The sequence below is a fragment of the Anabrus simplex genome, chromosome 1, assembly GCF_040414725.1.
Source record: "Anabrus simplex isolate iqAnaSimp1 chromosome 1, ASM4041472v1, whole genome shotgun sequence".
Classification (NCBI taxonomy): domain Eukaryota; kingdom Metazoa; phylum Arthropoda; class Insecta; order Orthoptera; family Tettigoniidae; genus Anabrus; species Anabrus simplex.
The window spans coordinates 849,949,253-849,973,682 of NC_090265.1; positions in this window are offsets into that span (position 1 = coordinate 849,949,253).

Here is a 24,430-nt window from a genome sequence, read left to right on the forward strand (position 1 = left end):
AGAAATGTACGATGGAATCTCCACCACGCCCGCTCTAACGCAGACGAGAGGAGTCCTGCAAGGAGACCCAATGAGCCCTATGCTGTTCAACCTGATGACATCCGACATCATTAACGTACTGGGGACCGAAAGGGTCAAACTAATTATGTACGCAGACGACATGACGCTGATATCCAGGGATCCCACGTATATAGAGACTGCATTCAATAACCTCAGAGCATGTGCGGATAAGAACTCGCTAACCATCAACAGTGCTAAGACAAAAGTTATGAAATTTAGAAGGGGAGGAAAACTGGCAACATATGACGTTTTCTGTAACGGAAATGAACAACTCGAGATCGTGTCATCATTTAAATACCTGGGTATCACACTGAAGACAGGCTCAACCTTCAAACTTCACGTAAAGGAAAAATTAGTGGCAGCAACCAAAGCAATGTACGAGATCCCCAAGCCGCAGAACCTCTCAGTGAACACTGCAATGGCACTATTCAAGCTTAAAGTGGCCCCGGTAGTTACGTATGGGATACAATTGATATGGCACAAATGAACTGTTTCAAACATGAAAAGAATTGAGAATATAAAGGCCAGGTACTTGAAACGGATCCTACAGATCTCAAAATTTACAGAGAATCGAATGGCATACATAATGGCAGACGAAACATTCTTTCTGGAAGACATCAAACAAACATTCGGGCTACCAGACACCGCCACATCGACTGCCGTCCTTGAAGAAAGTAGACAGAAAGCCCAGCAGATACCTGAAGGTTTCTACGAAACGGAAGTAATGAAGAACAGTGAATGGAAGGGCCCAAACTACAAACTACGCCATGTATACACACGCTTCGGTGTCCACGGATTCCACGGGAAAATATGCCTAACCAACAGATTTCACGCCCCAAACGAAGAATGTATCTGCCGTCTCTGCGGAATGACCTGTCCTAGGTACCACCTAATGAACTGTACTGAACAAACACAACGCATCAGCACACTTGCCAAGGGCTGGTAAAAAAAAACAACGAAGTGATGTACCAAAAGAAAATAATGACAAATCGTAACCTTTAACACATATGTAGACATTGTGTTTAATTTCAATAAATATAAATGTGATTACAGTAGTGCAATTATTATATTCTTGTTCTCTTTCTTTCGAAATCTTATTTGTTGTTCTATGTTAAATAATTTCTTCTCAACACCCTTCTGCTAGTCATAGCAACAGTTTTCGTACACTGTTGCTTAAGTGGAATAATGTGAATCTATTCGTGAGTTGCAAATTACTTAACAGCATTTAAGTTCATACTGTATTCAAAATGGTATAAATCCGTAAGCTTAAGGTTGTTGGGTTAACATTATTTGTTACAAATGCCACAGTGATAAGGATTTACAAGTGCCTGAGGTGTGAGTGCTGGTTTAATGAGTCTAGTCGACGACTGATGTCATATATTGCTGAGTTTATATGCCTATTCATATCAACAAATTAACATAGCATATCAGTCAATTAATTCGTTAATTCATTCTTACTTGTCAAATTTCAGGGGACGTAATTCTGTGTTCCATGTTACTTAGTTCTGCTTTGACTTTCAGTTCTTTCATAAATTTCAGAACAAAGAAATTTATTTCATTAATATCCCAATCAGTTAAAAATTATTAAAATAATTATCAATAAAATAAATAGTTTTCTGGTATGAAATGTATTTAATGCGTTCCTGTAACGTGTACTAGCATACACTATATTAATTAAACTAGATAATAAAATATCACATGAGTTGCTGAAAACTTTCTTAGTACTACTGCGAAATTATCCGATCCCCTTCAATTTTGTATACTATCTTACCCTTTTTTTAAACACTATTTTACCTTTTTTAAATGAACTTGCACAAGACACTGATTACACTATCAAATCTATGTATTCCGACAGACTGGTTATCAAATAGAAGGAACGTTATTACAACAGTTTTTGCTGAAATCATTCAACAAAAGGTATAATACTGCGGAAGTAGATGAGTTTGCTTTGTAAGTTCGTAAATTACCGCGTATAACATTTGCTACTTCCTCTTCGTCATATGATTCTTGGCCATTTTCCATAACTTCCATTTTTACTTTACGGCTTGTTGGTTTAATAGTAGTAATAATAATAATAATAATAATAATAATAATAATAATAATAATTGCTTTACGTCTCACTAACTACTTTTACGGTTTTCGGAGACGTCAAGGTGCCGGAATTTATTCCCCCAGGGGTCATTTTACGTACCAGTAAATCTACCGACACAAGGCTGACGTATTTGAGCAACTTATAATAACACTGGACTAAGTCAGGATAGAACCTGCCAAGTTGGGGTCAGAATGCCAGCGCCTCAACCGTCTGAGCCACTCCGCCCGGCGACTTACTTACTGGTCTAATAGCTCAGATGGTACAGTGATGGTGGTGGCCATTATATTTTTAAGAGGAAGTGCAACTTTTCAGTCATCCTCTATTAACACTAACCCACTAATCAGAAGGAAAATGGATGAGATTCAGCACTTCTAAGAATGAAGGTATCAGCAAAAGAAAGATAAGGGTCTTGAAGGGCGTGAAAGTGAAAGACTCTCTAGGCCACGCACACCTAATAACTTCGGGGTCGCAAAGGACTAAGAGTTTACCAAAGGAGGTCGGATAGGAAAGAACAAAGTGAGGAGGCTGACACAATCAGATAGTAGACATCTGGTAGTATTTACTTCAAGTATCGTCAACAGCAAATCCAGTCAGCGCTCCTAATGTTATATTAAAACCGGAATTTTAGGCAGAAAGTTGGAATGCAAACTCATTGAAGCAAGTAACAATCATAGTCTACCCCGCACAACGGCATGTTATGAGAATTGCATAAGCTTTAGGGGTACAACCCATCAGAACCCTCGATGTTATTGCTACATAACGGAAGAGTGGGCGGGCTAGTCGTTATTTCCTAGTAACCAAATCCGGAGTCGAGTAATATCATTGAACATTTTTTTATTTCTAGCCTTTAGGTGCATACACTCTGCCATTTGTTTCTTCTTTATTATTACAGTTTATTTCATCTCGGCTCCGTTTTATCTTGACGACACACCCATGTGGATGAGCATATTTAAATATATTTTTATCACTGATGATGGACCTTGGTGTTCAAAAACCCGTCATGACCTAAACATTCCGCAGCATTCGTTATAAATAGATCAAATAACGTGTCTTTATATAAAATTGCTCTACGCGTTGCCCGGGAACTCTTTTGAACGTTTACATTTGGGATTTGTACTACTTGTTAATTATGGGTCAAGTGATTTCTTGTAGATTTCTTTATTATGATGTTGATTTATATTTAACGAACTATTTTGTAGTTTGGTCCGGCTAAAATTTCAGGTTCGCCTATAGTCACAGTCGTTTTTATCGTTTATCTTCACCGATATCTTTATGCCAAGATATTGCACCTCAACTACAGGGTAGGTGGGAAGTAGCTCCCTAGTTTTAAATGTCCATAAGTTTTATAATTGTTGAGATTTATTAATGAAAGTTGTTTTGTTTTGTTACGGTATCCCTGAGAATATCCCGACCTGCAGTAGTATCTTCCAGTGAACGACGAGATGGCAGGAAGGTTGACTTTAAGAGAGCGCACCCAGGTTGCTTCGCGGTTTGAAGTGTGGCGATCTGTAGCCCTTGTTCAGCGATGGCGGCAGGGTGTTCATAGTCCTCATGCCACACTTGATGCTAAAACCATTAGAAATTGTCACACCAAGCTAATAACACCTGGGTCAGTTGTGGATAAACCAAGAAGAGGACGATCTTCGGTAGCGCGATCGCCAGAAAATGTAGCGGCAGTGAGGGAGTTATTCACTCGCAGTCCTGGTAAAACAACACGCCAGGCAGCTCGTGAGTGTGTAATCAGCAGGCACACAGTGCGTGTTGTGTTAAAGAAGGACCTTGTCTGGAGACCATGGAAGCCCCCATTATGTTCAGGAGTTATCGTTGGACACAACTGGCGGATCTGTTCAAAAACATGACAATCCTGTACGTTTACGTCGTTTGGTCGACAACGCAGGGGCATATGTGGAATTTTAGTGTGGTGCACACATTCTCTTGCCTGCTGCCATTTCTTGATGGATACAGTAGGCTACTTTTGTATCCATCCCTTGGCATAGGCCAGAGTAAAGTGTAGCTTTCACCGAAGTCCCAGTCTCGTCCATGGCTGTGACAATATGGAAGCTGCTGGGGTATAGGTGGTGCTGAGTATTGACATTCAGAGCACAACTAGTGCATCTGAGTGTTATGAAAGGTGTTGCTCATAGGGTCAGTCGTGCTGCAATAGCACTTTCTGACCCAGTGAGGAAAGCAATGGCAAACTACCTCACTCCTCGTCTTGCCTAGTACGCCTCATTTTGGTGCTGCCATTGGTTTTTGCGGTTTAATTATAACCGCATAACCTTTGGTGGTGCTATTTGAGGATCCAACCAGCCTCTGGGCTGATGACCTAACAGACAGACAGACAGACACACACATTCTCATGGTCCTTAGAACCGAACACAACTTGTTCCGTGTGAAAATATTCGTTAACAGAAAGCTTATCGACATTTAAAACTAGGGAGCTACTTCCCACCCACCCTGTACAGTATATGCAACCTGCTAAGTAAAGAATGTTTTGCAGCTACGGTAAACCTTAGCTTGCAATTATTGGAGAAATCATTTAATGATTTGATTTTATGATTTCTCAAAGTTGACTGAATTTCGAGACCTATAAATGCCTCATGATCCACTTACTGGTAATTCTGGAGAGAATAACGCAAAATTAAAGTAAATCGGTCAATTATAACGGACGGACGGGCTGGACGAAGCTGTTTTAGTAAACTGTTTTAATATACAGATAATCTACAACAAAAAGTGTTTATGGAAAAATTTCAAAATGCAATACTACAACACAGTAGTTAAACCGGAATGCCTATACGCGAGTGAATGTCTTGTATTGCATTACAAACTGAATAAATTAGAAGAACTCGAAAGAAAAATATACGTAGTACATAAAATACTCAGTCAGCTAAGAACTACAGAATTCTGGAAATCAAGCAGTAATGATGAAATATATAGGAACATAGAAAAAAAACAATACGGAAGAAGTGAGATAGTTTTTTGACATTTATACAGAATGGATGACAACAGGTTAACCAAACAGATGTTTGGAGCAAGAAGTCAACAACAACCTGCATTCATGAAGTCAAGAAAGATTTGGAAAGAAATAATATAGCAGAAGAATAAACTACAGATATAGAGAGAGAATTTCAGAAAGAAAGTGATAAAAATCGAAAGATTTCAGGGTCGGGAAAGAAAGAAAGAAAGAAAGAAAGAAAGAAAACAGACTCAAAATGCTGCGAGGAGAGAGAAAGGAGAGATAGTGAGCAGATGAAGGAGTATTGAAGGAAAAATGAGAATGAAATATTAAAATTTCGCTTGGTCACTTAAAGAACCTAAGAGAGAAATAATAATAATAGTAATAATACCATCAGCATTTTTTATCATAATGGCTTTGATATTGTGTGGTGAGGATAACCTAACCTCTCGAAGTCACAGACCTCTATTAATACAAACAAGAGACAAAAAGAAAGGGGGCCAGTACTTAGGCAATTACGGGGATTCGCAAAAGAAATGGAAGGGCCTTGAAGTAGGCGAAACTGAAAGACACACTAGGCTTTGCAAACCTAATACCGTCAGGGTAGGAAGAGAACAATAGTAGGGTAAAGGAAGTTGGACAGGAGAAATAAATATAAGTGGAAAAATGAAATGGCGTATGGCTTTTAGTGCCGGGAGTGTCCGAGGACATGTTCGGCTCGCCAGATGCAGGTCTTTTGATTTGACACCCGTAGGTGACCTGCGCGTCGAGATGAGGATGAAATGATGATGAAGACGACACATACACACAGCCCCCGTGCCAGCGAAATTAACCAATTAAGGTTAAAATTCCCGACCTTGCCTGGAATCGAACCCGGGACCCCTGTGACCAAAGGCCAGCACGCTAACCATGTAGCCATGGAGACGGACAATATAAGTGGAAAAAACGCCTCACACAGCCAGTCCTCACCAAATAAAGTTTCAAGTGGAGAGCTGTTGGGGGTTACCCCTTTATGTAGACTCTAAAGATAGCGGGGAAAACAATGGATGCATTTTTCCGCGCCTATCCACAAGTGGGGGAGGGGGAGGCAGTGATTATTGATTTATGAGGAAGTACAATTTGGCAACGATCCTTTTTAACACTAATCCAGAAGAGAAGAAAAGGAAGAGATCAAACACTTCGAAAAATGTAGATATCGGCAAAAGAAACTGAATAGTGACAAAAGACCTTAAAAATAAAAGACTCTCTAGGTCTCAAAACCTCAACAACGTCGAGCTGGGAAAAAATGAGAGTTTTCCAATGGAGGTTGGATAGGAAGGATGGCAGTGAGGAGCCTGGCATAAGTAAGTGCAAGCAATGCCTGACTCAGCTAAGGTGACTGTTCACAAAGCAGAGAGTCCCTGGTCCCCCTTTTAGTTGCCTTTTACTACAGGCAGGGGATACCTTGAATTTAATTTGCTACCCCTACCCACACGGAGAGGGGAGATTGGACATGCCTCTAATACTGTATATGAGGTGCCGTATTTAGATAGCCTGTGATACGGCTGACGTGTTATGACTATTTTCTTCATGGAGGTAGTGTAGTGTAAGTACGAAAGTATTACTTCAAGAAGATGAAATCATTCGGTGGATAGTAGATATGGTAATTAGGTATGTTTTAGCCAATGGACACAATATTACGTGTAAGTTACGGTGTGTAAGGTAAGACGTGTACGAAAACCCATTCATAGCCTAAATACCCTGTAACTTGGAGATCATTTGAGTTAGAATCACTAAATTGTTCGCACTCTTTCCAAATACATTCTTCTTAACTATAAGCATTAATAAGTTAATTTAGATAAAACATTCTTGAAAAATTCCACAGTTCTAGTCCTTTAAACAAGCGAATGAACATTGAAAATGCCCCTTCAAAAAAAGGTGGGAAAGGGAATGTTTAGTACATGAAGGAGAAATAAATCATGAGATTGCTTACAATGTACACGATATTTATTACTATAATTATATACAAATAAATACATCGTTTGACACGTGTATTTGCGTTTCTTTCTTTTCAAACGATTTAGCTTGCGTCTCGAACCCCTCACTAATGATGTCTATGAACGTTGATGGTTTTATCAGCCGCCGGGCTCGTGACTGATACATCCTCAACATGTGATTTCCTTTGTTTGGGTACCGATACAAGTATCGCTCTGCGAGTGCTAAAGTATAATGTATGATACATCATGTCGAGTGGTTCCATCTAGATCGAGAGTCGTTCCGTTACGAGGAATGAACCCCAAGTGTTTACTAGTATGCGTTAAACGATGCTTCTCGTGTAAATAGTGAATGACCGGGCGAGTTGGCCGTGCGCGTAGAGGCAGCGCGGCTGTGAGCTTGCATCCGGGAGATAGTAGGTTCGAATCCCACTATCGGCAGCCCTGAAGATGGTTTTCCGTGGTTTCCCATTTTCACACCAGGCAAATGCTGGGGCTGTACCTTAATTAAGGCCACGGCCGCTTCCTTCCAACTCCTAGGCCTTTCCTATCCCATCGTCGCCATAAGACCTATCTGTGTCGGTGCGACGTAAAGCCCCTAGCAAAAAAAAAAATAGTGAATGACTGTTTGTGCAGCGGGATTCGACCTGAATTCAAAGTTGAAATCTGGGCATAAATAATAATTGTGAAACAAGTTCATTTTTAATGCATTTTACGCGGTTTTTATGAATAGCATTTGGACCGGATATGATTTCCAAAATTGTCTTTTTCCATTTGATACAGCTCTCCAAATTACGCATCTTGACAACTCTACCTTCAATACTTTAGTCACAATTGAGTTAAATAGCTTAACTTTACGTTTTTGCTAAAGTGGGGCACTATACTGTGTGATCTAAGAAACATTTTCAATATTAAAGGAATTTTCAAATTTAAATTTTGGTCATCAATGCTGATGTCCTGACCTTATATTTTTTAAGTAATTTATAAGACCTTGATTGAATGCCTGCATGACATTTTAAATGTCATTCCTATTTAGACGTTTTTAAATAAATTATTTGAATTTGAAAAGTTCACAAAAATACACTTATTAAACCCCGAATACCATAAAATGATATATCTTGTAATTCCCTTGCAGTAAAATGTGTGACAGTGTTCATCATGCCTGTCTTTCATGTTTCAGATTGTTCTATTTAGTAGTTCCAGAGAAAAAGGTACATTTCTTATGGAGAAAGAAAGTCCAAGAAATGACATTTGTATTTCACAACACGCAAATTCAAACTGTATCTCTCAAATCAAAACAAACTTTCCGCGGAAATTGCCATCCTAGACCAACCCGAAATGACGTTTCACAGACTTCTCCAAAACTCCTAAATGCGATGTCGTCAACTGCCTGACTAAATAGACGTAAAGAGTTCAGCGAAGGTGAAAAAGAAAATAATGAATAAAAAGGGGGCGTGGCAACTGACTCGCATGTGTTAGCAATTTAGTGCACTTAGGTACTGAATTGAACTAAATCGTTTCATGACTAAATTAACAAAATAATAAGATAATTTTAGTGAAAATTATTTTCATAGATTTCAAGGAATACGTGCACTTACAAATGATCGTAACTATCCAATGTATCCAGCTGCTACTGAATACAAACAAGTTACAAAAGTATAATTTATTTACGCTAATAAAAATCACTGATCTTCGTATCTGAACAATACATGAAGTATATTTCAAGACTTCATCGCGGAGTACCGAGGCATAGGAGCGCAGATAAGTGGTGACAGCGCAATGCCCGCAATGGCGAGCGAACGTTGTGTCAAAGAAGTGGCTTGATTACGCCTACAGAAACTAAACGGAACTGAACTCAGCATCTGTAGGCATGTTCAGGACAAATAAATAAATAAATAAATAAATAAATAAATAAATAAATAAATAAATAAATAAATAAATAAATAAATAAAACAAATCAACTAGTAAATGTAACTGAGCTCACCAGTACTTACAGAAGATGTTGAAAGTGATCTCTCTGAGCTGCGATGCAAGCTTCACATCTTATGAGATTTCGAAACAAACTTTGCAATTCACGAACACTGTTGAAACGCACAGTGTTCTTAATTTTAATTGCTAAATTTTCTGCAGTTCGAGGATTATTCATGTAAAGGTTTCTTTTGAGATTTCCCCATAGAAAAAAGTCGCAGGTGCATAAATCAGGTGAACGAGTACACCATAAGCCTTTAATGATTATCTGATAATCGAACTCCTCCTGCAACCATCGCAAACAGCTACGTGCCGTATGAACTGTCGCACCATGCTGCTGGATATAGCCAACACTTTATATTTTCTTATTCATTCAGTTCAGAGAAAAAGGGTCGATAATGTTGTGAACATAATGGTCGGAAGTTATAGTGTTCTGAAAAAAATGTCGGACCAATAATTCGTCGGGTACTAATAACGCACCATACAACGAATTTCACGTTGTGCAGAGGCCTCGGCTGTACAATGTGCGGATTCTCTGTACCCCAGATTCTGCTTATCTGTGAATTGACATATCCACTCAGTTGAAACCATGCTTCGTCGCTCATAAGAAGAAACTTCGGTTACGAGATACCATTGTGGACACTACCCATTAGCCAATTGCAAAATCTTATTCTCGCAATGAAATATGTAGGTTGTATGTTATGGACTGAGCAAGACCGGTAATACCATAAATGTCTGTATATCTTGCCTGTATATCTACTAACCTATCATGTGTGAGAGCTGTTCTCCTTCGTTGTTTTTTCTTACTAGTTACGGAACCAGTACTGCGCCACTTGTGAACTAGTTGATGCACGTAAAGTTTGAATGGTACTGTAGAACCAAGAAACTGTCTACGGAATTTTCGAAGGCACCTTTTAGCTGGTTTCTTCTTCCTGTGCAAATATGGGAGGTAAAGCAAATAACATTATTAATCCTGTGCAAATAACACTCGGACAAAAAAATTCCCTGCACTGTAGTGTACTTAACCATCGTGATAATAACCTTACAACACACCTTAAAAGTCCAATCGTAACTAACAAACTGAGCGACAAAGATAAACATCCTGCTGCCTCATCTATCAACACTTCTTACCACACCAGGCTTGACACAAGCCAAATGACACCCGCTCGGGGAATCCCACAGCTTGTGAACAGAAGTTGGAAGTCTTAAACTATCCTCTCTGTACTAAACTGTTAAAATTCATTTTAAAATGCTAGCAAAATAAAAACTATATCAAATGTATTCATTTTTAAATCCAACCAAAAAGAAACAAAGCAAATCTTCGTTCTCATCACATGGCACACTCCCCCAGTTCCTTCCCTGGGTAATATCTGAGGAATGCTACCCCCTCTATGTAATAACTTTGCAAGCTGCATAAAAGGATAAATATGGAAGTTTAGTGATGATTAATTATTTATGAGGAATTACAACTGTACATCAATTCTTCTTAACACGAATCGTAGAAACAAGAATGGAAAATGAAAATATCAGAAATAGCCGTGAAGACCGCGAAAATAAAATACGCTTTAAGGCGACACTCCGGACATAAAAATCGAGTTTGGTCATTTTAATTAAATTTCTTTATGATTGAAATTGAAAGGACTGAATTTCTATTTTCTTGTCGCGACGTTATTCCGCTGAATTCAGACAATTTATCACTGTAATAATGCTTTGTTTTCCAATTGTAACTTTACATTTAAATCCCATTTTTCTCCCAAAATGTTCTGCCAAATGTAACAGAATTTGTATGGTATATGTATCACAGCTACATTAAGAAACCTGCGTATGTAATTTTTGATTGCAGAACTTTTTCAAGTAGTAGGGATTTTTAAGTCCAAAATTTTAGAACGTAAAAATTACACAAATTTTAGTACGATATATCTCCTTCTATAAATTATGTACAGAAAAATCGGTACGTGGTGCTTTTAAAAGTAGTATTATCTACCTAATTACTATTTTACATTTACATGTTAATCAAATTTCATTATGAAATGGAATTAAACATTTCAAAACAATATTTTGATAAAAACTATTCCTTGTATAGAAAGGAAATGTTCGTGATATTTCTACTTTTATGTAGGTGATATTCCCACAATTTTTCGTGAAAATCTATGCATTAGGTAAAAATATATTTTAATCTCCGGAGTGTCGCCTTACGATTCGCAAATGTAATGGGGTTAGTGTCGGAAGAGAGCACGAGTTACCCACGTGAGGCCAGGCAGTAAATATTAAAGATAGAACCCTCTTAAAAGTAATTGGAAGTAATTCAAGGCTCAGATAGGGGCTACATTGTTGCCAAACCATGCTGGCAAGTTTAAAGCCCCCTAGGACACAATATGTGGGTCAGACTAAGCACCACCTCTCAAACAATACAAATATGCTTGTAGTTTTTCCGACTATAGACATCATGACTATAACCAAGGAACTAACAGGTTTTCATAGAGCTCTAAATTTGAAAATCTCACTTGCATTAATCGGGAATCGATCCGCGGCGGACTTGGCGAGAAACAACACATACAGAGGTTTGATGCTAATAGTATTTGGTAGGGAATAATTTATTCCGTTCGCACTGTAATCCATATATCAGGAATGTTCAGCCTGGGAAGGCCACAAACCGCTCTACGGCAGTGACAACACAGGTGTCCTTGCACTGAAATTGCTAGCAGTTAAGCCGGCTAATTGTCCATCGACACAGTTAAGTGCAATGTATACCTTTCAGGCATTCCTGTTTTCTTTTACAATATTGCAATACGTCGCACCGACACAGATAGGTATTACGTCGACGATGGGATAGGAAAGGGCTAGAAGTGGAAAGGGTCATGGCCTTAAGTAAGGTACAGCCCCAGTATTTTCCTGGCGTTAAATGGTAAAACCACGAAAAACCATCTTCAGGGCTGCCAACAGTAGTTTTTAATAACCCATGAAACGTTACAATAAAAATCATATGAGTATACAAAAATTAAATATACAGGGTGAAGCGTAATTCGCGCACTCGGGTGTCGCAGCGCGACTCCTCACATGCCAGCATTAAAAAAAATGTCTCTTACAAAATTTCGTCTTGCGAGTATATGCGGCAAAAAAACGACGTTGAAGAGTAGCAATCTGGCAACACTGTAACTACATGTAGGATAATTACCTCTGTCAGCAGAAGTTAGTCGAACTGTACAGTTGGTGCAGTGGATAGAGTTTTGGGTTAGCATGCAGCAGGTCGAGTGGTCGATCCTGGGTTGAGGCGTATGTTTTTTATTTCGTAAATGTAGTCCAGGTGGTATGGTATCTGGCATCTTAATCGTCAACAGTGATTGCAGCGGGTCCTCTAGAAACCATTTGCACTTACATACTACGATCCTAGAAATGGACGAACAATCGTTTTCATTGGTAAGCTTTGAAAGGCGCCCTTTCCACGTCGTGGGCGTGAATTTATTCTCACCACTTCATCTACTACATGTGAAACCTGTTTGTTTCAGCTGTCTATTTCTTATTAGTCTAACCAGGTATTTGTTGTTTCAGCGTTACAAAATGTTGTAAATGTAGGATACATGTGACCTCAGAAACGGTGTCATACTGTATTACAGTAGGTAATGTCAGATGGATCGATGGATCGAACCATCGACCTCCTGCATGCCAACCAAAAACTCTACCCACTACACCAACTGTACAGCACGACCTGATTGTGCTGACAGCGGTAGTTACCCTACATATGGTTACAGTGTTGCAGATTGCTATTCTTCAACGTCCGTTTTCTACCGGATATACTCGCAAGACGAAAATTTGTAAGAGACATTTTTTTATTGCTGGCATGTGAGGAGTCGCGCTGCGACGCCCGAGTGCGCGAATTACGCTTCACCCTGTATACTCATCAGCCAGAACATTATGACCATCTACCTAATAGCCGGTATGACCACCTTTGGCACGGATAACAGCTGCGACACGTCTTGGCATGGAAGCAATGAGGCCTTGGTAGGTCACTGAAGGGGGCTGGCACCACATCTGCACACACAAGTTCCGGGAAGGAAGGCGATGAGCTCTGACGCCACGTTCAATCATATCCCAGATGTGTTCGATCAGGATAAGATCTGGCGAGTTGTGGGGCCAGCACATCAATTGCAACTCGCCACTGTGTTCCGCAGACCACACCATCACACTCCTGGTCTTGTGACATGGTACATTATCTTGTTTAAAAATGCCGCTGCCGTTGGGAAACATGATCGTTACGAAGAGGTGTACGTGGTGTACAACCAATGTACGATACATCTCGGCCGTCATGGTGTCTTACACGAGCTCCACTGGACCCACGGATGCCCACGTGAATGTTCCCCAGAGTATAATTGAGCCGCCGCCAGCTTGTCTCCCTCCCGCAGTACAGGTGTCAAGGAGCTGTTCCCCTGGAAGGCGACGGATTCGCACCCTCCGATCGGCATGATGAAGAAGGTATCGGGATTCATTAGATCATGCAACGCTCTGCCGCTGCGCCAACGTCCAGTGACGATGGTCATGTGCCCATTTCAGTCGTATTTGCCGATGTCTTGGTGTTAACATTGGCACATACATAGATAGTCGGCTGTGAAGGTTCATCCATAGGAGTGTTGGGTGCACTGTGTGTTCAAACACACTTGTACTCCACCCAGCATTAAAGTCTGATGGTAATTCCGAAACGGTTCGCCACCTGTCCTGTTTTCCAGTCTCCACAGCCTACGATATCCGACATCTGTAATGAGGGGTGGCCGCCCAATCCCTCGACGATTGCACGTGGTTTAACTTCATTTCGCCACTCGTTGAACACACTCACCACAGCACTCCTCGAATATCCTACAAGTCGTGCAGTTTCCGAAATGCTCCGGGCCGTCACAATCTGCCCTTGGTCAAACTCAGGTTGCACGCCTTCCCCCATTCGGCACACGGACAGCACGCTCACTGATACTACATGCAATGTGCGTGTGTCTGACTAGCAGCCATTCCCCGTCAGGTGACATTGCTATCGCCTGGACGTATTTATATCGATAGTAGGTAGGTGGTCACAATGCTTTGACTGATCAGTGTATACGAAAATCATTACAAGTACGAACTGAAAATAAGACAGTAATACCAAACCAAAATTTACTGTTTGAGCGAGAAAGATTTGTGGTTTTTAAACATATATCAAACAAGCAAACAAGTTTATAATTATCCTGCAAACGTAACGTTTACAAGGTTGCATCTAAAAAATTAAAATTTAATACAGGAGAACATCAACTTGCTTGCATAATATTTGAACAAAAAATTCACATTTTCCCTTATCACACTTCGTTATCATAATCATCTTACAGTAGACAGTTACAATAACACAAAATACTCTTCAATTAACATAAAATGTGACAGATAATACACATAACACATAATAGGAAGGCACTTCAGAATTTGAAAAGATGTTCTTCAAAGGCTTCTTAAAGATACTTCTGTCTGTCCAACTTCGAGCGTTCTTTTCTGAGGTGACCAAGAAATCCAGTTATTGCGATGAATGGTTCCAGCTATTATCCATATGAAAGCGCTTCCGCTCTCGTTCTGTCTGTGATTTAGTTCAAGGGTTAGAACCCAGTATCTCCCGAACACAAGCTGAGAGCTACGTGACTCAAACCGCGAAGCTACTCGCTCAGTAGTCGAGACGTTCTAAATGGCGATACGATGGATTACTGTTCCCATCAGATAGTATGTCCCGAGCTTTAAAACCTGGAACTACGACAGCATTATTCCTTTTACTCCAGCCATAAATCTTTCCTTAAGGGGAGCATAAATGGCCATTTTGCTGAAAAATTATCATATTTGTTTTTTATGCAGAAATGTTATTTGTAATTTGCTGATTAATTTGGTGTACGATTTATTAAATTTGGTTTAGTGGAAATATATTTAAAATAATTTAAATTAGCTGCATAAGGCATTTCTAGAGTTTATCAAACCACTTGTCAGAGCCTGATACATAAGTTGGTAAGACTGTAATAACAGTTGTGATTTTTGTTTACGTTGTGCGTGCGATATTCTTGGTATAATGTGTGTAAAGTTTCCACTCTTTGTGCGGTTGAGATGGTGAAATATTGATCTTGTGCCTTTTTATCAGGCAAATAACCCTTTATCTAAAGAATTCATCTATAATACACTTTTCATACTATATCGCTAAAATGGCTTGTATATTTGCAGTAAAAATACACAAAAATAATCTACTCTTCAGGCTAGCAACTCCATGTTGAAATCATTCTAGGGATATGAGTTACGAATTTTAAATAAATAAAATATAACAAAGTATAAGAATATACTATTTATTAATTGCAAAAAATTACAACCCTTTTCTTAATCGTCGTTATCCACTCGATTAGATTAGCAGTTTGAATTTTCTTCAAATACGAGCGCTAATGGGAGTCAATGCATTGTTTCACTTAAGCCCTTATAGATACATTCGGTGTAAATGTTTTCAAAAATAAAAAACGCCTGAGAGTTTTGAACCAAGGAACACATTAGAGAAATGATTATGAAAATAAGGTAATTTGGCTAGCTTTGATCAAAGAGAAAAAGAGTAAAAGCAAGCGATTTTAGGCTGTTTTTCCCGGAACTGCATTTATACCGGAAATGATTTTCGAAATGTGATTTTTTTAGTTTGATATAGCCATCCAAGACTGACAATTTGTGACATTTACGCGGCCCTTAGCCCTTCAACTTTCGGCACAATTAAGGAAATTGCTTAGTTTTACGTTTGTAATAGTATGGAGACCCCTACTTTGTCCGCTAAGATATGTTTTCAACATTTAAAATAAATCAGGAAAATATGTAAAAAGAATCTACCCATACATACATACATACATACATACGTTATATCGGTATGCCTTTCAACGTTCAGTCTGCAAGCCTCTGTGAATTTATTAAACGTCCCGAAAATCCTCTATTTGCAACTAGTGCTGTTCTATACCTCATATATTTAAATCGTTAGAAACTGAGTCTAACCATCGTCGTCTTGGTCTTTATCTACTCCTCTTACCCTCCATAACAGACTCCATTATTCGCCTAAGTAACCTATCCTCCTCCATTCGTCTCAAATGACGTACAACGGAAGCCGGTTCATGCGTACAATTTCATCCATCGAGATCATTACTAACTTAAAATTTATCTCCTCGTTCCGAGTACCATTCTGCCATTGTTCCCACCTCTTTGTACCAGCAATCACTCTCGCTACTTTCATGTCTATTAGTTCTAACTTATGAATAAGATATCGTGAGTCCACCCAACTTTAGCTCCCGTAAAGCAAAGTTGGTCTGAAAACAGACCGATATAAAGATAGTTTCGTCCGGGAGCTGACTTCCTTCATACATAACACTTGATCGCAACTGTGTATCACTGCATTAGCTTTACTACACCGTCATTCAATCTCACGTACTATATTACCCTTCTGGGAGAACACACAACCTAAATACTTACAATTATCTACCTGTTCCAGCTCGGTATCACCAATCTGACATTCAGTTCTGTTGAATTTCTTACCTACTGACATTAATTTAGTCTTCGAGAGCCTAATTTTCCTACCATACTCATCGCACCTATTTTCAAGTTCCAAGATATTAGACTGCAGGCTTTCGGCACAATCTGCCATTAAAACCAAGTCGTCAGGATAGGCCAACTGCTTACTACATTTCCACCTAACTGAATCCCTCCCTGCCACTTTATACCTTTTAGTAGATGATCCATGTAAACTATGAACAGCAAGGTGAAAGATTACAGCCTTATCTAACCCCTGTAAGTACCCTCAACCAAGAATTCACTGTACCATCAATTCTCACTGAAGTCCAATTGTCAATATAAATGCCTCCGATTTATTTTGATAATCTACCCTTAATTCCATACTCCTGCCCCTATGGCGAACATATTTTCCCTCGGTACCCTGCCATATGCTTTCCCTTAGATCTACGAACACGCAACTATCTATTCCTCTCTCAAAATTTTTAATTACTTGGCACATTCTGAAAATCTGATCCTGTCAGCCCCTCTGTGGTTTGAAACTACACTGGTTTTCATCCAACTTCCTCTCAATGACTGATCGCACCCTCCCTTCCAAAATGCCGGTGAATACTTTGCCTGGTATACTAATCAGTGAGATACCTCGACAGTTGTTGCCATCCTTCCTGTTCCCTTACTTGTAGACAGATGCAATTACTGTTTTTGTCTAGTCTGAAGGTACCTTACCAACACTCCATGCTAATCTTACTACTTTATGAAGCCATTTCATCCCTGATTTCACAATATACTTCACCATTCCAGGTCTAATTTCATCAATTCCTACTGATTTATGACAATGGAGTTTATCTACCGCTCTTTCCACTTCCTCGAGCGTAATTTCACCGACATCATTTTCCTCCTCCCCATGAGTTTGGTTGTTCGCGACACCACCCGGAAGATTTCTTTTTACGTTGAGAATATTTTCAAAATATTTCCTCCAACGATCCGGTTATTCCCTGGGATCTATTATGAATTCACCTCAATCAACCAAAACACTGTTCATTTCTTTTTCCCTCACTTCTCAAGATTCTTTATTACTGTCCAGAAAGGTTTCCCTGCTGCTTGACCTAGCCTCTCCAGGTTATCATCAAAATCTTTCCACGACTTCTTTTTTGATTCAACAACTATTTGTTTCGCTCTTTTTCCTTCATCTACGTACAATTCCCTGTCTGCATCGGCCCCTGTTTGGAGCCATTTCCGATAAGTCTTCTTTTTATGTTTTCAAGCTGCTCTCACTTCATCATTCCACCAAGATGTTCGCTTTTTCCCATCTTGACACACAGTTGTTCCTGGGCATTCCTTTGCTGTTCCTACTACAGAATCCCTGTATGCCACCCATTCTCTTTCTATATCCTTAATCTGCTTACTGTCTACTGTTCGAAACTTCTCACTAATCATATCCATGTACTTCTGTCTAATTTCCTCGCCCTGGAGATTTTCTACCCTTATTCGTTTGCAGACAGATTTCACTTTCTCTACCCTAGGCCTAGAGATACTTAGTTCACTACAGATCAGATAGTGGTCTGTATCATCGAAAAATCCCCGAAAAACTCTTACATTCCTAACAGATTTCCTGAAATCAAAGTCTGTTAAGATATAGTCTATTATGGATCTGGTACCCCTAGCCTCCCATGTGTAGCGGTGAATAGCCTTAGGCTTAAATAATGTATTCGAAACTGCCAAACCCATACTAGCACATAAGCACAGCAGACGCTTCCCATTTCTATTAGCTTCCATATCTTCCCCACATTTGCCAACCACCCTTTCGTATCCTTCAGTTCTATTTCAAACTCTCGCATTGAAATCGCCCATTAACAATATTCTACCCTTGCTGTTGACCCCGACCACGATGTCACTCAATACTTCATAAAACTTTACTATTTCATCCTCATATGCACCCCCACATGATGAATACACTGAGACAATTCTTCTCCTAATTCCTCCACCTGCCACATCTACCCACATCGTTCGCTCGTTTACTTGCCTAACAGAAACTATGTTGCGTGCAATAGTATTCCTGAAAAACAGACATACCCCAGACTCTGCCCTTCCCTTTTTAACACCTGTCAAGTACATTCTAAAATCTCCTATATTTTTACTCGTTCTCTCCCCTTACCCGAATATCACTTATTCCTAGTCCGACTCGTTGGCTGAACGGTCAGCGTACTGGCCTTCGGTTCAGAGGGTCCCGGGTTCGATTCCCGGCCGGGTCGGGGATTTTAACCTTAATTGGTTAATTCCAATGTCACGGGGGCTGGATGTATGTGTTGTCTTCATCATCACTTCATCCTCATAGTCCGACTCGTTGGCTGAACGGTCAGCGTACTGGCCTTCGGTTCAGAGGGTCTCGGGTTCGATTCCCGGCGGGTCTGGGATTGTAAATATAACGTGCTCCTAATTTTTCTACTATTCTACGTGATTCTACGTCTGCTACGCTCGACATGCTGCTACAAACCTCTGTGTGTGTGCTCTCTTCGCCCGTCCAGTTCGTACTGTTCCTGCTGTTGCCCTCCCTCCTTTCCTCCCCTACCGCCTCGCTGTGCAATGTGTACCTTCTGCTCTCGTCTTTTCTGGACGTTTCCATCGGCATATAAATAAGGCCCGCTCTGGGCTCGATCGGCGAGTTGGATGAAGAAGACGACTTGTGTGGAGGGAGGACTTTCTTTTATTTGCGCTAGCGTCTGGTCCGTGTGCAATGTTTCTTTTTAAATGGTGTTTATTGTTCATGATTGAAGCTCAAGGACTGCTGGACGGGTGAGCGAACTTTAAATTTATATTCCCTTTGCCATACTTGAATTTCTTTTTAACGCTGCACTTCCTTATTTCATCATGCCGAAACGGCTGCTAATGACTGTTCACGCTAAAAATATTGCTAGTCTGAGCTGTTGACAGTGGTGTTTTTCTTGGAACTGCATTACGATCCTTTTTCAAAATTTGGCTTTCTATTACGTGAATAATTACTGTGATATGAACCATTGGATTCTAACAGACTTGGTGAACAAACGCAAGAATAGGACTAATTGTATTCATATTAACGCCTAGCTTCTGTTCGAAATTTTGAATTCTATTAATGCTTGTAGGTTCTATCTTTCCTAATTCCTGTTGCCAGCCTTCGGTACTGTTCTTTTGCACGTCCTTCCCTTTTCCCCCACGTTTCCTGTCCCGGGTTTTTTCATTTCTTCTACTTTTGCGATTGTACAGTGGCCTAATGCCTTTTTAAATTCTCTTAAAATTTTTGTATTAATGGGTAATATCTGTTTACCGTTTTGTAGGATACTCCCAATGAAAACTATTGTAAAATTTATCTTGTTTCGAGTCTAGCTGTTTTTAAATAGCAAATAGTGTTGTTAAATGGTCGTCCCATTTATTTTTTGAAATTCAGAAGTATCTAATCTTTAAAATATTGTTGGTTTCTTTAATTATCTGTTTCACTTTCTTTGGCTTGTAAAAATCCTTCTTGGTGTTTGTGGTAATATATTGTTATTATGAAAAAACTGTTCCTTCTTTTTCCCTGATTTTTATCACACGCATTTTCCATGTCCTTTAATTATCTGTACTTGCCTCGGGTCCCTCTGAAAAAAAATGGACACAGTAAAATGCTTCCCCATGCGCTCTGCTAAAAACCTTTCATTTTGAAACTGGAATCTGAGTACTTGTACATGTATGGATTTTTCTGGAGAGCTGTAAAAATCTTTTTCGTGGCATGCCATACTTGCATAGACTGCTTTTTGTTTATGTTACTCCGTTAGTCGGACTAGTGTCCAAGATCATGACTTAGTTATATTCTTCTATGGTCGTGTTTGTTTTGTTGGTATATAGACTTACCATTTCCACTCTGGTGTATTGCGAGATTATTCTGAGTGTACATACTTACCCAAATACGACATTCATACCCATAACCAAGCTACCATATTAACGTCACAAATGGTAGCAGACCTTTTCCTCTCATTATTACATTTCCTTTTGTAATTTTTCTATTATGGCATGCTTTTCTGATAATTTCCCCTTGGGTGAAGAAAATTCTTCTCCACCTCCTACTTATCATAATCTTTCTTTGCCTAACCCTCCCGTGAGTGACTTAATTTCTTTTTCTACTTCTACTCCTCCGAGTTCCTTCTCTTATCCTTCTACTCCTACATCCCATAACCAGTTTTCTGATCGCAAATCGTTCCCATTTTTCCACCATCACAACATGGCTCCGGATCTAGGCCCCCATTCTTCTCCATCCATACCCCAACTTAATGCTGTTGACAGTTCTTTGAATGTTCATATTGTGAAACAATCTTTACTTCAGGTTCCGCAGATACTAGCGACTGATCCCCGTAACCTTACTATGTGGCTTTTCTCTGTTCGTAAATTTTTGAATCTCAATTTAGCCTCTTCTCCTCAAATGCTTGGTTTGTTATCCGCTAAGACTACGGTTTTTTTCTAAATTTTGGTTGGATAACATGTCTCATTTTTCCACCTGGTATGAGTTACGTAATGCTATTCATAATTATTTTTTGCCTTATGAGATACGTTTCAAACTCAGTACCGAGTTCATTCGTCGTCACCAACTTCCGACTGAATCCGCACATGACTATTTAGATTCTATCACTACTTATAGTGATGTACTAAATATTGCCCAGAATGTTGCTGAATTAATTTCGATTGTTCAGTTTTATGCTACTCCCTCTTTTCGACAACTTTTTAATGCAATGAACCCTCCAACCTCTATGCTTCAATTGTATAATCTGGCTCAATCTCATGCTTTGTCTGCGTTAAGCGATATTTCTTATTATTCTTCCGTTCCACCACCACCGCCTGTTCCGTCTTCCTTTTCCTCCACATCATCTTCTGCTCTTGGTCCTTCTAATGTTTGTTCCCCCGTTCTTTGTTTTCGCTGTAAACGACCGGGTCACATTTCTAAATTTTGCACCAATCCGCCTGTGGGAAACGACTTTCCCCCGCGCCGCTAGGCAGTCGGCGTATTCATGGGGAAAACCTGCCTTCCCCCCCTCTTCCGACGCCTTGCCCTACCTTTGTGATTTCGCCCAGTCTATTAACTACTTATTTTTCGCCTTGCTTTACCTCTTTCCTACCTCCGACCTCTCATGTTCTCGTCACCGTAAATAACCTACCCTCTCTTGCTTTGTTAGATTCTGGTGCTGCTGTTTCTCTTATTAGTTTACCATTTTTCCAATCTCTGCAATCTCTATGTCCTCAGCTCTCTTATTCTCCCTCTACTGTTCGTTGTCTCTCTGCCTGCAATCAACCTTTAGAGATCGTTGATGCTATTTCTTTGAATATTAAGATGCAAGATTTTTCTTGGCCTTTTACCTTTTTGGTTGTTGAAACCTTATCATCACCTATTATTTTAGGTTTTGATTTTTTTCCCATACTGGACTTATCTTGGATTCGGTCAACTCTACGGTCTCCTTTCATTTTTCTTCTAAGTCTATTCCATTGGTTCATAGTTTTGACTTCCCCCTTTCTCATCCCTCTACCTGTTTACCTATAAATTCTGTTCATTCTGACCGCGTTCAGTCCTTACTTGAAGAGCTTTCCGATGTCATTACCCCCACCTTGGGCACCGTCAAAAAATTTTCTGCTCGCATTGATCTTACTGATCCAACCCCGGTTCGTTCTTCTCCTTATTTTTTGAGTCCCCCTCGAATGAAAATTTTGAATGCCTTAGTTGATCAAATGCTTAAAACTGAGACTATTATTCCTTCATCTTCTAATTATGCCTCTCCCGCTTTCATCGTGGATAAACCCTATGGATATTCTCGTTTTATAGTGGACTATAGAAAATTAAATTCTCGTATCCTGTATGATGCATATCCCATGCCCAAATTGCAATCTGCCTTTCAACATTTTTCAAATGCTCAGTTTTTTACCATCTTTGATTTAAATTCTGCTTATAATCAAATTCCTTTAGATGATATTAGTTCTCGCTATACGGCTTTCATAACTCCGAATGGACTATATCAATTCAAAAAAGTCCCCTTCGGTTTGAATCTTGGCTCACAAATTATGCAGCAGTTCGTGGATTCCTTGTTTGCTGATATAAAATATAAATACTTATTTCCCTTTATTCATGATATTCTTATTTATTCTTCCGATTTTGAAACCCATTTACTCCATGTCCGTGAAGTATAGACTCGCCTCCGATCTGTCGGCTTAACTGTCAACCCTTCTAAGGTGTTTATCGCCCAGACATCTATTAAATTTTTGGGTCACATCTTAAGTTCACAGGGTGTGGCTGTCGACCCTGAAAGAGTTTCTGCCATTCACAAAATACCTCCTCCCTCTAATCTCAAACAATTGCGTTCTTTTCTTGGTATGATTGGTTTTTATACTAAATATATTCCCAATTTTTCTCTACTTTCCGAACCCCTCAATCTGCTTAAACGTAAAGGTATCAAATTTCATTGGACTTCCCTTCAACAAACCGCCTTTGATACGTTAAAATCTAAGCTTTCTCAGGCTCCTCTTTTGCAAATTCCCGATTTTGATTTACAATTTGAACTTTCCACTGACGCCTCCGATGTTGCCATAGGTGCTGTTCTCCAGCAGACGAAGAACGATCAAACTCTACCTGTTGCTTATTTCAGTCGTCTTCTTAGCCCCGTTGAACGTAAATATTCCGTGTATGAAAGGGAGGCTTTAGCTCTCATTCTTTCCATTGAGCATTTTGCGGAGTACTTAGACCATCGCGAATTTTTAGTCAGCACCGATAACCAAGCTCTTTCTTGGTTATTACATAATGCTCCCAAAATTGGGCGTACCGGTAGATGGTTGCTTCGCCTATCCCGTTTCAAATTTTCTCTTAAGTTTGTTTCCGGATATCATAATTCTGTTGCTGACGCGCTATCTCGGCTTTTTGATGACACTTCATCTCATCTTTCTGAGCTTAATCAACTTCCTATTAACTCTGTTACTTCTATTTCTTCTCTTACCAATTTTCCTCCTTCCTTTCAATCATGTCTTGATCATCAAAAACTTGATCCTTATTGTCAACAACCTTGTCAAGATCTTTCTTCTCCCGATTATTCTGGCCCCTTTCGTCTCCAAAATCAGCTTCTAATTTTCAAACCTACTCCGCGCGCCACTCCTCGTCTCGTTCTCCCTTCCAGTCTACGACAAATGGTTTTTCAGTATTTTCATGGTTCCCCTGTTGGGGGTCACTTTGGCATGTCTAAAACTTATGCTCGTCTTGCTTCTCAGTTCTTTTGGCCTCAGATGAGGAAAGAAGTATATTCGTGGGTCCGCTTATGTGACTTGTGCCAGAAACATAAGCCCCTCAACCATCAGCCCTATGGTAATTATGCTGCCTCCCCCCCTACATACCCCGCTGAGAAATTCTATGTTGATATCGTTGGACCTTTTGTAAAATCTTCGAAATCTAATTCTTATATTTTCACCTTGCTCGATGGTTTTTCCAAATTTCTTATTCTTCGTCCTTTACGTAGTGTTTCTTCCCAGATAATCATTAAATTATCTACCCAAATTTTCCCTATCACTGGTATTCCAAAAATGTTAGTTTCTGATAATGCTACTGTTTTCACTTCTAAACTCTTCTATAATTTTTGTTTTTCTAATGGTATTAAGAAAATCAATATTTCCCCCTACCACCCTCAAGCTAAAGTTGTTGAGCGTTATCATCGTAATCTAAAATCCCTTCTATCTATTTTTCATTCGCATGATCACCGGACTTGGGATGCTGAATTGCCTTATTTTGCCTTGGCATCTAACGCTACTATTAATAATTCAACCTCTTACACACCGGCTAAACTATTCTTAGGCCATGAATTACACACCCCTCTCTCTATGACATGGGATTTA